This window comes from Stomoxys calcitrans, chromosome 4, assembly GCF_963082655.1.
Source record: "Stomoxys calcitrans chromosome 4, idStoCalc2.1, whole genome shotgun sequence".
NCBI lineage: Eukaryota > Metazoa > Arthropoda > Insecta > Diptera > Muscidae > Stomoxys > Stomoxys calcitrans.
In genome coordinates, this window is record NC_081555.1 from 6403053 (window position 1) to 6419978 (window position 16926).

General features: G+C 33.2%; 1 protein-coding gene across 1 annotated transcript in view; it reads left to right on the plus strand.

Moving 5' to 3' along the window:
* Positions 1–377: 377 nt before the first annotated feature.
* Positions 378–16926, plus strand: part of LOC106082497 (unconventional myosin-XV) — a 70093-nt gene continuing 53544 nt past the window's right edge. The window contains exons 1-2 of the mRNA XM_059368360.1: positions 378–695; positions 865–1082. The gene's annotated coding sequence lies outside the window, so the exon portion shown is untranslated. The remainder of the gene's footprint in view (positions 696–864; positions 1083–16926) is intronic.

A 16926-nucleotide genomic window follows, 5' to 3' on the forward strand; every position in this document is an offset into this window, starting at 1 on the left:
AAATCAAAAAACTCTGAATCACCCTGTTTTTGTACATGTTTGATGTCTTAAGTCTTTTGTTTGTTCAGATGTAACATAAACACTTGTCCATAGATCAACTAGAATGTTATAAAAGATGTTGTACTCATATTCCTCATCTGGGTATTGATTCACTTGTTACACTAGTCGGCATGTATGTAGATTTAACTTAGTTTTTGATCTATGAGGTGAGATCTTTGAGAGAGAATAAATTACATAATTCTGATTAACGTTTCATTCAATACTTAATTTTTGTTTTTGGTAGAAACAAGTACTCGATCATTTTAAAAGTCAATAGTTTTTAGTTGAAAAGGGAAAGCTATCATTGTTAGGTCGAGCCTGTGTGAAGTTGTTTAAAGTGAGATCACGTACGAATTTTTTTCTTTTTTTCTCAATTTGGAGTCAGAGAAGACGACGTCACACGTTTTAACGGCTATTGCTTTGTTGTGCTGTAGGTGTGAGTGAGTATTTGTGCACGTAAAAGCTAGCAGCGGACAACGACGACGTCGACAAAAAGAACTCGCTTAGTGTTATGAGCTGAGGCTAGAGTACCTACCTGTTAGTTGCCTGTTGACTGTCGAACGTTTTGGTGGTGTTTCAATTAAAACGCGCTTAGAAAAGTAGTAGAAGAAAACAACACAAGGAAAAACAAAAAACACAACAACAATATAAAACGTGTAAAGTTAAAAAGAAATATATACAAAATATAGAGAATAAATAACAAAGTGCTAAAAGAAAAAAATTTAAATAAAAATAAGAAGAAAAAGGAATAAAGAGAGAGAGAGAGAAACAAAAAAAGAATACAGAGATTTCTTATAAAACAAATACATATCTATCTATCTCTAGCTAGCTAACAACTTAATACCAAACAACGAGAAGAGAATATTTTATTTTCTGAACCCATACTACAACAACACTCAACCTTTAAGAAAGAATCATCAACGAACGAATCTGAATCTTCAACATCTTAACGCCGATCGCCAAACACCGCCGCTGAAACCCCTCAGCAAAGGCAAACAAGTTAACAACACTACGACGTTTACCGGAGTGTATGTGTCTCTAAGGTGTGTAGTTTAACCAAAATTACTATTGTGTGTGTGCGAGGAGAGTGTTTGTGTATATAGGTATTCTTGTATGTTGAGATTTCCATCAAATCAAGTGTCATTCTTTTGGGGTGAACAATGGAATGTCTGTGATTTTTTTTTGGTTTTTTGCTGGAACTACTTTAACGGTTAGCTGGTAATATTGGAAAATATTGTTTGCGTTGTATGTTGTTTTATTCAAACAATATGTGAATGAAAAAGGGCAAATTCTCCACCGAAAAAAAAGACAACGAAAAGTATTGTAAGCTTTAACTCTCGCAAGAGAGCAACAAAAATAAGAAGGAAAAAAAAAAACACTACAACAAAATCTACTGCGTGGCATTTTGCTGAGATTTTGTTCATTATGTTGGATGTGCTAAAAAATTTGGAAATTTTTAAGAAAAATGAAGTAATTTGCTCCCTCAACTATTTAAGGAATTTTTAATGACACCTCTCTTTGGAGTTAGGCATGAGGGTTTCTGTTGATCAGTTTTTCGCTACGTCTTGTAAGCCATCATAGCAGCCATCTTAAATTTTAAAGCGGCTGCCTTAGAAGGTGTGGTGTGTGTTGGTACCCGTCACTAATAATACAACAGCAACTAAAAAAAAAGACATGAAAAAATGCAGTAATAGTCAAGCAAAAATGCTGGTGTTTCGGTTAGGCTGCCGCTGCTATTGGCAAAGATGATGATGATGGTGATAATGATAATAAAGATGATGATGATATGTATGTCGTCTTACTTTTTTTTTGGTTTAAGTTGGACAAGTGCAAAAATTTATTAAAAAAAATCCATTAAAACCACAAAGAAAAACTCATGACTGAATAAGCAACTACATAACATAAAAAAATTATGAAATTTGTTTGAACTATTGAATAGTTCAAGGTGTTTATAAAGAATTGAGGAAAACAAATCAACTAAATTGCAAAAACAAGTCAATAAATGTCTCCAGGGTCAAGAATTTAAGAATTCAAACAATTAAAGATTTTATTGTGTTAAAGACAAAAGAGTTTCATAAAAGTTTACAGAAATGAAAAATTCTATTAACAACCTGTGGCTCATTAAGAACTCTTTCATTTCGTTTACTAAAATATGGATCTGAAAATATCCTACATGTTCAGATGATTTGGCTTTTACATTGTGATGTCAACATTCGCTATGCTTAGCCCCAGCTGCCTGAACAGTGGTGCGAAATCAGACTTGGATTATATATGAAATTGTTTGTTTCTATAAAGATCCGACTGCAGACAACGACTTTTTATGGACATTAAAAAGTGTTTGAGAATATCTGTTTGTACTTTAGAATTTTAAAAAATTTAACAGCCCTTTTTACTTCTGATGAATGTTTGTGCATCACTATATATCTATAAATAAGCGAAAACATCATCAGGAATGAACAACATGAAACTTAGTCAGGTACTATATGATGCCAATTATTCGCATATTACTGACTTGGAGCAACAAACCTCTCGATGGAGTAACATTTTCTGGAAATTAGTAATATTTTGAATCTTTTTTGATATTCGGTACATAGAACCGGCTGCAATAGGATTGGTACAAATTGGTCGCAATATAGGACGTATGGTCTTTGAAATCTCCTTCCATTTATATCGTTTGGGCGGATATGTAATATGGTGCTTAAGTAAAATCAATTAAGGGCTATATAGGGCCTAAGACCAATTTTCAATTCAAAAACCTTTTAATTCAATTAAAAATAGGATTGATTAAATTATTTATTTATTTAGGTTAGGTATTTCTATAGTGGCCCCATGCCACTGTAGAAATACACCTAAGCCAGTAATCGAATTGTTGTGTGCTCTAAAAACTAAAAAGTAACCTTCTATGTTACGAATTCCATGCTACTTACAAAATTCTTAATTATTTTCCATGCCACGCCCCTCAGTTAGTTCATGTCTGGTATTGTGTCCCTACCTAAGTGCCGGTGTCTGTTAGACGCGAAAGACAGGCAATAACAATTAAGAATTAAAAAATTCAATCACAATTTGGATTAAGTGTTATTTTCAGATTTAACAAAAAATTTATTGAAATAATTATTTTTTAATTGAAAATTGCATAAATTTCAATTACGATTGTAGTTGAAAAAAATATACATTCAAATAAAATAATTGATTGGATCAATTAATTTTTTAATTGAAATCGATTTTATTTTCAATTAAATTTTTAATTGAAGTCCAAATCCCCTGAGAAAGATAGTATTCCCCAGTACATCTTCAGACGAACACGCAATCTGGAACCGAACTTTAAAGCCCCACATCCAAAAACATGGACTATCGAAAGCTTTTCAAAATTATGGACAACCGGTATAATAATAAGGATTCCAAAGAAAAATTACCTAAACGATTGCAAAAATTGGAGGGGCATTACGTTGTTAACGTATACACCATCAACAAAATAGTAGCCAAAATCATAAATAATAGGTTGTCGTGGATTGAAAATCATTGAGGGATGAAGCGACAGGCTTTCCGCCATATAGTTATCGCCTTGATTTGCTTTAAAACAGCATTTGATACAATAAAGCGGAGAACTATATGGGATACGTTAAATGTCAAAGATGTACCAGTAAAACTTATACAATTTATAAAAGCGGACGAACTTGCGAGACTAGGAACTATCTAAAACATTCCAGGGAAACTGGAATCTGTGGGTATGCCTCTAGCGACATGTAAGCTTTGTTTTCAGGACCAGGCCCGAAGGGCAACGAATGATAGATGGTCACAAAGAGGTGTCCCTGACCATTTCAAAACTATTTGGCCTAATCTAGACTTGAAGAGGTCTACCGCTTTGCTGACACTGGCCAAAACAAACGTCTCAGTCATTGGGTCTGTCATGACAGATCACTGTCTAATCGGAAAACATGCTGAACGACTGAAGGTTGCCAGTAATGACCTTTGTAGAAGCTGTGAGGATATCGACGAAAAAGAGACTATAGAACACCACACTAGCAGTCAGAAGGAGTTCCATTTTAGGTTCCCATTTCTTTGAGAACCTGTCTGATTTTGCGGATACGAAAATCCGCAAGTTGTTTGGCTTCTTGAAGCGAAGCTATCCATTTTCCTTCTTCTGTTTCTGTGGCATCACAATTGACGAAAACGTCTAAGTGAGTCTGATGGCAGACTTCCACTTAAACCTAAAAATCTATTGTCTAAAAAAGTAACCGTGAAAAAATAATTTTGTCGTGAAAAGTAAACATAGTGCCTGCCTTAACTCGGGAATCAAAGGAGGATTTTCGCTGCTAGTCTTTGCAGTGGTCGTAGACGAATTTTGTTCAGTTTATATGGGAGCCATATTATGTGACGAGGGCGTTCCCAAAAGTGGCTGACTTAACATAAAAAACACAACAAATTTGGAAAAATTTTTCTTTATTTCTCAACATAGCCTCCATACACTTTTTCCAGCAATTTTAAATATCTTCGATACCCTGTTTGTATTAAAAACTGTGAGCTGCCACATCCACCCCTTCATTAGTGGGAAATCTTTTTCCGTTGAGCCATTTTGTATGTTTGGAAACAAAAAATAATCCGAAGGAGCTACATCTGCCAAAAAAGGTGCGTGCTGAAACAATCCTAACTTTAATTCATGGATCTTTGTCTTCACAATGGTGAATTTGTGTCTGGCGCTGTTTTTGTTGTATTGAGAGCAAATTAACAGCACTTTTTGACATGCCTGTGGCCTCAGCTAGCTCACGAACTTTTAGTCTATTTGGTGTACTGCCGATTTTAACTGAAGTAAAAAACTTCTATAACCGAAATAATGGATTTTTTTCCAATAGTTTTCGATTCTGGACTACGGTGCGGCCACATTCTCGATCTAAAATCTTGTTCGATTTCAATTACATTTGGAGTATGGGCTGGTGGTGTGTATATGTTATCAATTCTAGAGTCACAGGAGATTATCTTTGTATGCCCTACACCACAACTGTGGAACAGGGTATTATAACTTTGTGCATTTGTTTGCAAAGCTAGACCCACTGTTAATCATGCCGATGGCCTTAGAATTGTTTCCTAATTCGATTTAGCATTGTTCGTCTGTTTATGTATTCTTGTAATTAAGGAACAGGTCGCATTTGTTGTCCGATAATCATCAAATATAGCACATGCCATTTTTTTGCCCAATGATGAAAGCTATTGATTTTGGAATAAATTGGTTCAGGTTAAAATGTAGCTCTCATATATATCTTTTATCCGATGTGGTCTTCTATGGCTATAGCAGTCGCAGCTTTGATACGAATTTTATAAAATCCCTTATCCAATATGCACATTTATCGCTGTAGTGGCCTCTCTTTTGTTCCTAGATTTACAAAATTTTAGATGTGGTTCTGTTCGATGTCTCAATAGGTATACGAGACAAAAATCTGATCAGATTTAGACATAGATGCTTATATACCGGTCCTGTATATGTTTAAAAATAGTAGGGAGACGCTGGTGTAGGTAGGTATACTCGTCTCCGTCGAGTTTTGTCTTTTCCTTCTTGTTTTATTTAGTTTCGTTGATTCTATTCTCCAAATTTGTATATCTTTGACCACATAATATAAGTAAACATTTTCTCATTTCACTTATTTTTAATAGAAATATATTTTGAAAAATTGTCCCCTGTGGTTTAGGGCCAAATGTATTTTTTAAACAAACTCGGATTTTTATAGCATAAATAAGTTTGAATATGCATATATGTTGTTATTCGTAGCAGTTTTGCATATAAACGTTTATCTTGTTAATCTTTTTCTTCAGACACTTTTATGAAATTTCTTTGGCATATTAAGGGTCAAGTTTTTTCTTAACGAAACACATGAAAAAAGACATCAAGGCTTTAATTAAACTCCTTTATCAAAAATCAATCATAAAATACCCCCACGGCAAAACGAAAACAGGACAGTGTTAGTCAGCAGACGCTTAACTAAAATTCATGACTTTGTGTAAACTTGTAAAAATACGTTTCATTGCCAATAATCGCAGGCTGCCAGCTATTATGGCTTATAACAGTTTCTTGTTCTTGCAAATACTATGAAATTCTTTAAAAACAGTCAAAAGCCCAACTCGAAAGCATACCGAAAACCTCTTTTATAAGGCTTAAAACCTCACACATACACGCATACACATACATACTCAGTCAGTCACTCACTCAACAAAGGCAAAGACACAAGAAAAGAGTAGCAGAAATGCCAAGCCAAACCTGTGTATAGCTCACGCAGAACGGTATCGTTAAATAAAACAGTTAAGCTTTGCAAAAAAACACACACACAGACTGACATAAAACAAGAAAACCAACAAAAATACAAAAAATAGGACCACATATAACATGAAAAACTTCCAAATGAAAAACCAAAAACAGAAAAAAATACAGCAACAACAAAAGAAAAGAACTGGTTCCGGCCGAACAATGTAAGCCAAAAGAATAATCAATCAATAACTTGGCAACGGCTCAACAACAATTACCAAACACACACAGACCGACATACAGACAACACGAAAATTCTTAGCAAACAGGAAACTCCACCAAAGCAAAGGCAACAAACATCCCCATAAACAAAACAAACCAAAGCAACCATTTAACTGGCCAAGCTATCGAAACTTCTCTCTCACTCTCTTCTTCTCAGTCCTTCTCTTTGAACACCATCCCAACATATCAGCATACTCGAGTTTGTTGTCTAAGTCTTTTGTTTTTTAAAACACGCCAAGCTTGTCTATGGCCTGCTTTAATGAATTTTAATTTCTTCTTTTATTGTTCTTAGTTTTCTCTAAGAAAGACAACAACAAAGCTCTCTTATGAATTGTGAGTGGTTTTTATAATTATTGTTTTGAATTCACATAATTCTTACAAAAAAGTAAAAAACCAAAAACAAAAATGTTGAGGTCCCAAAAGAGAAATTAGAAATGTGAGAGAGTAAAACTTCAGAAATTATAGGCATAATTATACAATAAAAATTTCTCATATTTTTTTTAGCTATGTCTTAGTGAGGTAATGTTTGTTGCACACCTTTACATAGTCCCCCATATGTATGTTAACACTATACCATAGGCAGCAATATACCAGCAATTGTTGCAAAGAAAACTGAAAATAATGTTCACTGGCAAATTATTTGCATTTCTATTTCTAGTGACGTGCATAATAACAAGTTTTAAAATGTTACTTTCTATTCATAAAAATGTAATTTCAAGCAAAAACAGAAACTTATGTGTGACATGCCAATGTTTTTTGACCCTGTAAGTTGGTTAAAAAGACCAGTCAGCTGACACATAAGTGTCTCAAACAAGGTCTCCATGAAATAAAATTTGAAGTCTTAATGTTTTTACAAAAAACGAAAGCATTTTGCTTTTATTTGAATTGCATATGGGGAAAAATTTTTATACCCTTTAGCATAAGACGTTTTGTTTGTTACATCTAGAAATATTGGTCTGAAATGGTAAGCGGTCATAACGCCCAAATTTTAATCCTGCGGATCAATGAACGCACTAAAACTATGGCAAAATTTTATTTTTATAGAAAATTTGTTCATGATTTTATTTTTATAAAAAATTTGTTCACGATTTTATATTTATAGAAAATTTAGTTGTTGTTGTAGCCTCATTTGCATGTGGAGTTGCAGGAAAATTTAGCCTTTAGTATTAGTTTATTTTTCTGCAAGACTAAATTTTCTATAAAAATTTTAACAAAAATTTCTATAACAATTAAAATTTTAACAAAATTTTCTATGAAAATTAAAATTTTAGCAAAAATTGTTATGAAAATTAAAATTTTGAACAAAATTTTCTATGAAAATTAAAATTTTAACAAAATTTTCTATGAAAATTAAAATTTTAACAAAATTTTCTATAAAAACAAATATTTATTAAAATTTAGTAAAATTGTCTATTAAAACAAAAAAAAAAAAAATCTAAAAAAATAAAATTTTATTAAAAATTTCTATAAAAATAAATTTTTTCACATTTGTAAAAATGGTATTGTGAGAAATATTCTTAAAAAAAAAAATTTACAAAATTTTATATAAAAACCAGTGAGGAAAGGCAAAAGTCGGGCGGAGCTGACTATATAATACCCTACACCTCCCCTACAATTATAAATACAGGCAATATATATATGTATATGAGAGCTATATCTAAATTTGCACTGGTGCTATATACAAATCTGAACCGATTTTCATGAAATCTTGCAGATATGTTAAGATCAGTAACAAAACAATCTGTGCCAAATTTTGTGCAGATCGGTTGAAAATTATATTTATTGCGGCCTTATGAGTGTAAATCGGGCGAAATATATATAGGAGCTATATATTCAAATCTTAGTCGATTATAATGAAATTTTGCATATATGTTTAGATGAGTAACAAAACAATGCGTACCAAATTTTATGCAGATCGGTCGAAATTTGTTGTTACTACGGCCATATAAGTGCAAATCAGGCGATACATATATGTGGGAGCTATATCCAAATCTGAACCGATTATGATGAAATTTTGCAGATATGTTAAAATCAGTAAGAAAATAATCCATGCCAAATTTCGTGCAGATCGGTTAAAAATTTAAGTTACTACGATCATTTAAGTGCAAATCGGGCGATACATATACATGGGAGCTATATCTAAATCTGAACCGATTATTACAAAAATCAATAGCGTTTGTCCTTGGGTCGAAAATGTGACATGTGCAAAATTTAGTGATGATTGGACTACAAATACGACCTTCACTTTGATTACAAGAATACATGGACTCACAGACGGACATGGCTAAATCGAATCAGAAAGTCGACCGGTATACTTATCAATGGGTCGAACTCTTCTCCTTCTTAGCGTTGCAAACAAATGCACAAATTTATAATACCCTGTACCACAGTGGTGGTGTAGGGTATAATAAAATTTTACAAAATATTCTAAGAAAAAAATTACAACATTTTCTATGAAAATAACCTTTTATACAATTTGGCCATACAAAAAAAATTAACAAAATTTTCCTAGTAATGTATTTGTGGGAAGATTTTCTTTAAAAATAAAGTTTTAACAAACTTTTCTATAAAATGAAAATATGGTAAAATTTCAATAAAAAGTTGGGAAAATATTCTATGAAAAAAAATTGACAAAATTTTTAAAAAAAAATTTTAAAAATTTTTTTAAAAAAATTTGACAAAAAAAATTTTTAAATTCTTTGCTAACATAAAATTTTAGAATTTTTTTCTAAAATAAAATTTTGATAAAATTTTCCTAAATATAAAATAAATGGAAAAATACAACTTCCAAAAGATGCACAGATAACATGTGTATGCCACAGAAGCTAGGTAGTCGTATAGAAAATAAGTCTATCACTACCAAACACATGCGGTGGAAGAGAGCAGCTAGTGTGAAAAAAAAACTTGAAAATAAAAATTTGGTAGAGCACGGCTGGGATTCGAACCTCGACACACGAGAGCCGTTGTCTAGCGTTCAAAGGCATCAATACAACTTGCAACAGATGCACAGATGACATGTGTATGCCATGGAAGCTAGAAGTTGTATAGAAAATAAGTCTATCACTACAAGACACATGCGGTTGGTAAAAGTTTGCATAAAATGAACATTTTGACGAAATTATGTATAAAAGCAAAATGTTGAAATAATTTTCTATTAAATTTCGACAATTTTTAAAAAAATTTTTGATAAAATTTTGTATTTGTAGCCTACTAACTTTTGTAAAAGTTTTACATCCTCTAGTATTGTATGAGTACGGGCCACCGTTCGAACCCGGCATGAAAAGGTAGGCCCCTTATGATTGAGCTTTAACTTTAAGCGGACTGCACTTTTATATATATATGTGAGAAATATCCCCTGTTTCTTATGAACATTCCGTTCATGGGAAATTATAAATTTTACAGTTTTATAAAAGTCTGCTTTTAAAAACCGGGGAGACCCCAAATTTCAAAATTTGTTTCTTTTTCAAAAATTTTCTCTCATTCCCCCTTCTTAAATTTCATATCTTTAACATCTTACAGCTAATTGTCACATTTTCTTAATTTATTTGTGCGTCTAATCAACATTTACAGATATATGTCTTTGAATTACCTACAATTCATATGAACATGTGTCTGTGTGTGTATATAGACAGAGAAAAATCCCATTAATTACCGGCACAAAATAGCATTATCCATACAATAATAGTGGCGTGAAAAAAGCTATTGTTTAATACCGCAAATATCACATTAATGCGCTCACAAAATACCCCTCCATCTTATTAACGATTATACCTAGTTTTTGTTGTTGTTTTTTTTTTTTTGGTTTGTTTGACTGTGAGATATTTATACACATGTGGTGGTATAGCATGTAGTTTTTTTGTTTTTCATCGTTTGACTGACAACTGTCTCTCAAGTGTTTGGCCACCACATATGTCTTGCCAGTTAGACAGCCAGTCAGTCATTGAATCATTAGAAAACAAAAATAGCGTATAAACACTGTTAACAGTGAATAGTCTTTTATTGTACGCTACAGGGCCTCTACGCACCGGTGGTTTTGTCTTTCACAACATTTCACTTTGAACCGGGGTTGTTGGGGCTTTTTGGTGGTTTTGTTTCTTTCTCATTTGATTGAAGACCGTTTAAGTTGATTAAAGCAATTTAAAAAGTTTATTTTGGGTAAATTGAATTAAGGTGTAGTATTCTTATCATTAGAATAGATAAGAACTGATGCAATTTGCAATCCCGTTTTTCAGTTAAATACAATTGTTTAAATACTTTTTGTTAAACAATTGCATTGTCATAATTGTCATATGTTTTGAGTAATAAACTCTTTTTATTTCATTGCTATTTATATCATAAACAGGAAGCATATGCACAATGAAAACAAAAAAACCGTCAGGTTTCCATAACTACAACGGGGCTTGTTGTTTTGCGCCAAGTTCGTTGTCTAAGTCTTTTGTTTCTTAAACAGTTCATACAGTTCCTGGGTTTCAGATTCAGACGTTTGGTATATTTCAAAAATGTTTAAATATTATAAAATTTTCTTCTAGTTAAAAGTCCAATGAATAATTTATTTATTTCTTTAAATTTCATTATATATTAATAAATTTAACAGTAATATGACTAAAACATATTCAAACCCATATTTAAATAATTACATAAAATTGTTTTTTTTTTGTATAAAATTTTTAAGTGCTACCCCTCCTGCCTTATTAATAATCCATCAATCATGCAAAATGACTTAATCATTTGCCACACCATGGCATAACCTTTCTTGGTAAACAGGAAATACCATCACTCCGCATGACAGCCAAAGAAACGAAACATTGACCCGTAACAATAGGCATAGATAGCTAAAAGCCTTCACACCAAGTTTGACGACACCAAGTTTGCTGTCTAAGTCTTTTGTTTGTCAATCAATATTCACAGTTACCAGCAATTCATGTTTTATCGCTAACGAATTGTTTTTTTGTAGCAGCTGTTCCAAGCAAGAGGTACCTGGAATGGACTGTGGGATTAGAAAAATATATATATTTTAGTTAGGATCATAGATTGGAAAATTGTGTCCTTATAATTTTTAATCTTCAAATTTTTGCAAGATGATGCTTTGGCCAAGGGCATCATTGTCAAGTGAATTTATTTGTTTATTTATTTTATTTTTGTTTTGTTTAATTTTAATGTATTGTTATTTTATATTGTTGTTGTTGTAGCCACATTGCATCTGGAGGTAACGGTCCTTGTCAAACTTCTAAAGATGAGTAAGCTCGTAATGGTCATTGGTTATTTAAAGGCGCCAAAAAAAATCGCCTTGTCATATCGAGCATCATAAGCACTCAGTATTTAAGCAAAAGCCGGTGCCGCCCGGTCTCATAATTTTTCGGCCTCTCATTATTCTCTACACCACTACTGTGGTACAGGGTATTATAACTTAGTGCATTTGTTTATAACACACCGTCCGTCTGTCTGTCTGTCCATGTTAATTTGTGTACAAACTACAGGTCGCAATTTTCATCCGATCGTCTTCAAATTTGGTACGGGCATGTTTTTCGGCCTAGAGACGAAGCCTATTAAAATTGGAAGAAATCGGTTCAGATTTAGATATAGCTCCCATTTATATGTTCGTCCGATTTTGAGAAATATTGCAATAAAGTGCTCAATTGTTAACCGATTCTCTCGAAATTTGGCAGGAAGGATTTTGTTATGACTCTTAATATTACCGGTCAATTCTATAGAATTTAGTTCAGATTTAGATAAAGTTGCCATTTATATATTGTATTGGATTGCCCAAAAAGTAATTGCGGATTTTTCATATAGTCGGCGTTGACAAATTTTTTCACAGCTTGTGACTCTGTAATTGCATTCTTTCTTCTGTCAGTTATCAGCTGTTACTTTTAGCTTGCTTTAGAAAAAAAGTGTAAAAAATATATTTGATTAAAGTTCATTCTAAGTTTTATTAAAAATGCATTTACTTTCTTTTAAAAATCCGCAATTACTTTTTGGGCAACCCAATACATCGCCCGATTTTCACTTCTAACGCCACTGCAAGCGTATTTATTGACATATCTTGCCAATATTGTGCACAACGAAGTTTGGTCAAAATCGATTTAGATTTAAATGAAGCTCCAATACATATGTTCGTCAGATTTTGGGTAGTCTGTTGTCATTTGCAACTGTAGTTATTACATTTTGAAAATATTTGCTTTGGTCAAAATTTGATACGGGGATTTTAATTACCCATCTGAAAACATCCGCCGAGGTCCATCAAATTTGGTTCAGAATTAGATATACCTCCCACTTTGTATTTATAGGTTAGGTAGGGTATTATAAAGATGGCACCGCCCGACTTTTGGCTTTCTTACTGGTTTTTTATTTATTCAATTTTATTTTATGTTGTTTTACTTCATTTTATGAAGAAAATCGAAAAAAATTAGTGAAAGATATGTCTTGTGAGAACGGGTAGAGATCTCTTTGAAATTTTAAATGGCTAACGTGTTGAGGTGTTAACGAGATCTTGTGCAAAATATCATCCCCAAAACCAGTGCATCTCATGCGGGCTTAAGGGGATTTTTGAGCACTTTCTAGTAAAAAAGAATTTTGAATTTGGAAACAAATGAAGATTTGGTAGCCCCAACAAATTTTCGAAATTCCGCTTTGACTAACTTTAGGAGCCTGCCAAAAGGCGTCGGGACAACCTAGGGCCTTGAAATTTTGAACACGAGCTAGATATGTCTCTACCCGTTTTCATATTTTTCCAAGTTTTTTCGTTTTTCTTCCACTGTGCGTCGTAGCCCAAACCCCACCCTGGTGGGATCCTTTTTTTCTACAAAATATTTTGTGTCCCACCTTTATAAGAAATAGTATTTTTCTGAAAAAAGTGAACATGACTTGGTTTACGATCCGTAAAATAATAAATCCAATATTATATGCAAATAATATATACTTGTGGGATGGAGTATGTGTATCATATGGTCATATCTTTGATACAATGTTCGATGTTCCAGGCCGTGTGGATTACACCGCTTGAGCCGCTTTTTTTTTTAAAAAAGTACTCTACCAATATTCCTGATAGAACCGATTGGAACTACGATATTCCTGGTAAGAGAAGTTACATAGACTTCTATACGGATGGTTCCAAACTAAACGACCAGGTGGACTTTGGGGTGTACTCTAAAGATCTAGAATTGGTCATATCGAAAAGGTTACCCGACCACTGCAGTGTGTATCATGTTAAGATCCTTGCAATTAAGGAAGTGGTGGAATAGCTAAGATTTAATATCATTACGATGATTGGCATAAATGTCTTCTCAGACAGCCAGGCAATCATTAAATCTCTGGTGTACGCATTTCTGAATACAAAAACCGCCCTCGACTGATGCAGATCTCTCAACGAGATGGCTGAACAGTTCAAAATTCACCTGTTCTGGGTTCCGGACCACAGAGATATCCTAGGGAATTGTAAAGCGGACGAGCTTGCGAGACTAGGAAATACCCTACACATTCCAGGGTATGCCTCTAGCGACATGTAGGCAAAGTTTTCAGGACCAGGCCCGAAGGACAACGAATGATAGATGGTCACAAAGCGGGGACTGTGAGCATTCCAAAACAATGTGGCCTAATCTAGACTTAAAGAGGTATGCTGCTTTGTTGTCATTGGCCAGAACAGATGTCTCACTGGGTGACTGTCTAATCGGAAAACATGCTGACAGACTGAAGGGTGTCAGGGACGACTTTTACAGACGCTGTGAGGACATCGAAGAAGAAGAGACTATAGAACACCTTCTAGGTGTGTGTCCCGCACTGGCATTCAGAAGGAGTTCCACTTAAGGTTCGCATTTATTAAAGCGATCTGGATGGTTCAACGATAGAAACCAGAAGGCATCTTCCTTCTTCTGTTGCTGTGGTATCACAATGAACGAAAACGTCTAAGTGAGTTTGATGGCAGACTGCCACTTAAACCAAACCTAACCCAACCTACCATATGGCTAGGCACGTGCCTTTGCCCAACTCATGCCGAAATTGTGGGGCAATTTTTATTCTTAAAACTGGAGGGCGGAAGTGGTAGGAGGGTATGTTGTATTTTGCTGTCTTCCTTGAGTCAGAAGTATGAAATTTTGGGATATATATGGGAGTTTCTTCCAAATTATATATTTGACCACGAAGTACATAAACATCTTTGGTCCTGTGAAAGTTAAAAGGTAGACAAATTCTCTTGACCTTTTAGACATTTTAAGCCATGTCCGTCCATCCGTCTGTCAAATGAGTCATTTCGGTTTAAATTTGTATATATCCCTCATAATCGATATCTGATTTAACTTCTTAAGCTTTAATAGCTTACATTTTCATGAGCTATATCCTCTTACACACCCATCAAATATGGTTCAGAGCGATATAATCCTCCCATTTGAAGTTTAGAGCCCTTAAAAACCAATCCTTCAATTTGACTTCCTGTCCTGTGTAATCTTTAATTTTTTTACCAATTTAACTGAAATTTTGTATGTAATGCAATGCCGACCTTCAATAGCCGTATCAAATACGTTTCGGATACATCCAGAGAAATAAGTCTGCTGATATCAGCAAACACTGTCTGCTGATATTAAGTGAACATTTTTTAACTTTTGAATGAATTCATACAAAATTTTTGAACTTCAATTTAGTCGTTTGCTATAAAAATGTTGCCCAATTTTAAAAGTTTATTTCTTTCCATAAAAGCGTAAATATAAAAGTAGTAATTATTTTGTCTACTGTTATTTAAATTCGTTCAAAAATCAGCAAATTGAAGACAAACAATTTTTAGTTATATGCTTGTAAGATTGGAAAATAAGCTGAAAAATAAAATTGTTTTAAATATTTATGACATTTCCGAGCTATTTTCAACTTTTTACCATTTATAAACAGCAGAAAATGTCTGCTGATATAGCAAACAATTATTGCTGTCCCATTTTCAGCAGACTTTCTGCTGTAACAGCAAATATTTTTGCTGTTTTTACCAACGAATTTCTCTGAGCGTAGGTATTTTATGCCACCCTATAACCCGATTCTATCAATGAAGGTCTTTAATGGTCCACAATATTTTCCTTTTTGAAATGAAGAACACTTATATTGTGAAATACAGCAAAGCCAAGTTCATAAATAGATACAGAACCCCATATAAACCTTTTCCTCATTTTCTTTTTATCATCTGAGCTACATTAAATTTTTTGGTACTTCATTGTCATTTACATATCCAATTTGACACTTATACCTATTGACCTATTTTGATTCTTCTTTGTTGACATTCTTACAATATGTATGTATTACTCCTCAAATAAGCTTGCATTACACAAATTATCCGAAACATTGTCAATGTCCAATAAAATTATCATGTCCAATTGAATTAAGACAATGTGCACATATGAATATGTCAAAGTCAAATTATGGTTAGAGATAACAGAATGACCATAAATGTCTTAGCTGTCAATTCAAATTTCAATTGGACTAGAAAGAAAGAGTTTTAAATGGTTAAAAATACAATTTTCCTATCAGACAAGTAACTTGTTAAACAAACTCAGGTGTGTGTGTGTTTTTTTTCCATGAAGCCAATCATCTTTGGCAATTTCGTTGGAAATATACAGGGTGGCTGATGAAAGCCGCTACCAAAAAAAAATGTAATAACTTTTTTTCTATTTAATAATAATAATTTAATAATTAATTTAATTAATTAATTAATTAATTTAATTAATAATAATTTAATAATTAATTTAATAATTTAATTTAACATGAATAAAAGAAAAATGTATTCCATACACCGAAAAAAAAATGTAGCAATATTCATCATTGTAGCAATATTCATCAGCCACCCTGTATGTCAAAGATTTGTTGTGTTTTTTTTGAGATATGAAATTGACATACTTCCACATCTCTAAATGATTTGGTTTTTCTCTTTATAGATATTTTAGCCTACACTCTACAAGCAAAGGAAGCTTAGACGCATGACGGACTGACAAAGAAAGGTGTGATAGGAAATAACAAAATCAATGCATGGCAAACATACATACAAGTAACACAAAAACTTTCGCTCGTTTTGGTTGTTTGAATGAAATGTTAAAATGTTTAACCATAACCATTGGTTTGGGTTAAAAGCAGACCAAATGCCATGATATGGCATTAGCCCATCACGGGTTGCTTTAGAAATAGAGAGAAATATGCTACTCACTGATGGTCATGTCTAAGAGCTGTCTGCATATAAATATGGCTAAAGTATGTCTTCACATATGCCCATAGTCGCTATGGCTATGGCTGTAATAATAACCACCATCACCATCACCATTCATCTGGCCCATCCATTGATATTCAGTAACTATACTAAGCCAACAGCATTTAAAGTAAAGCCATGCATAATTTAGAGATCATTGACA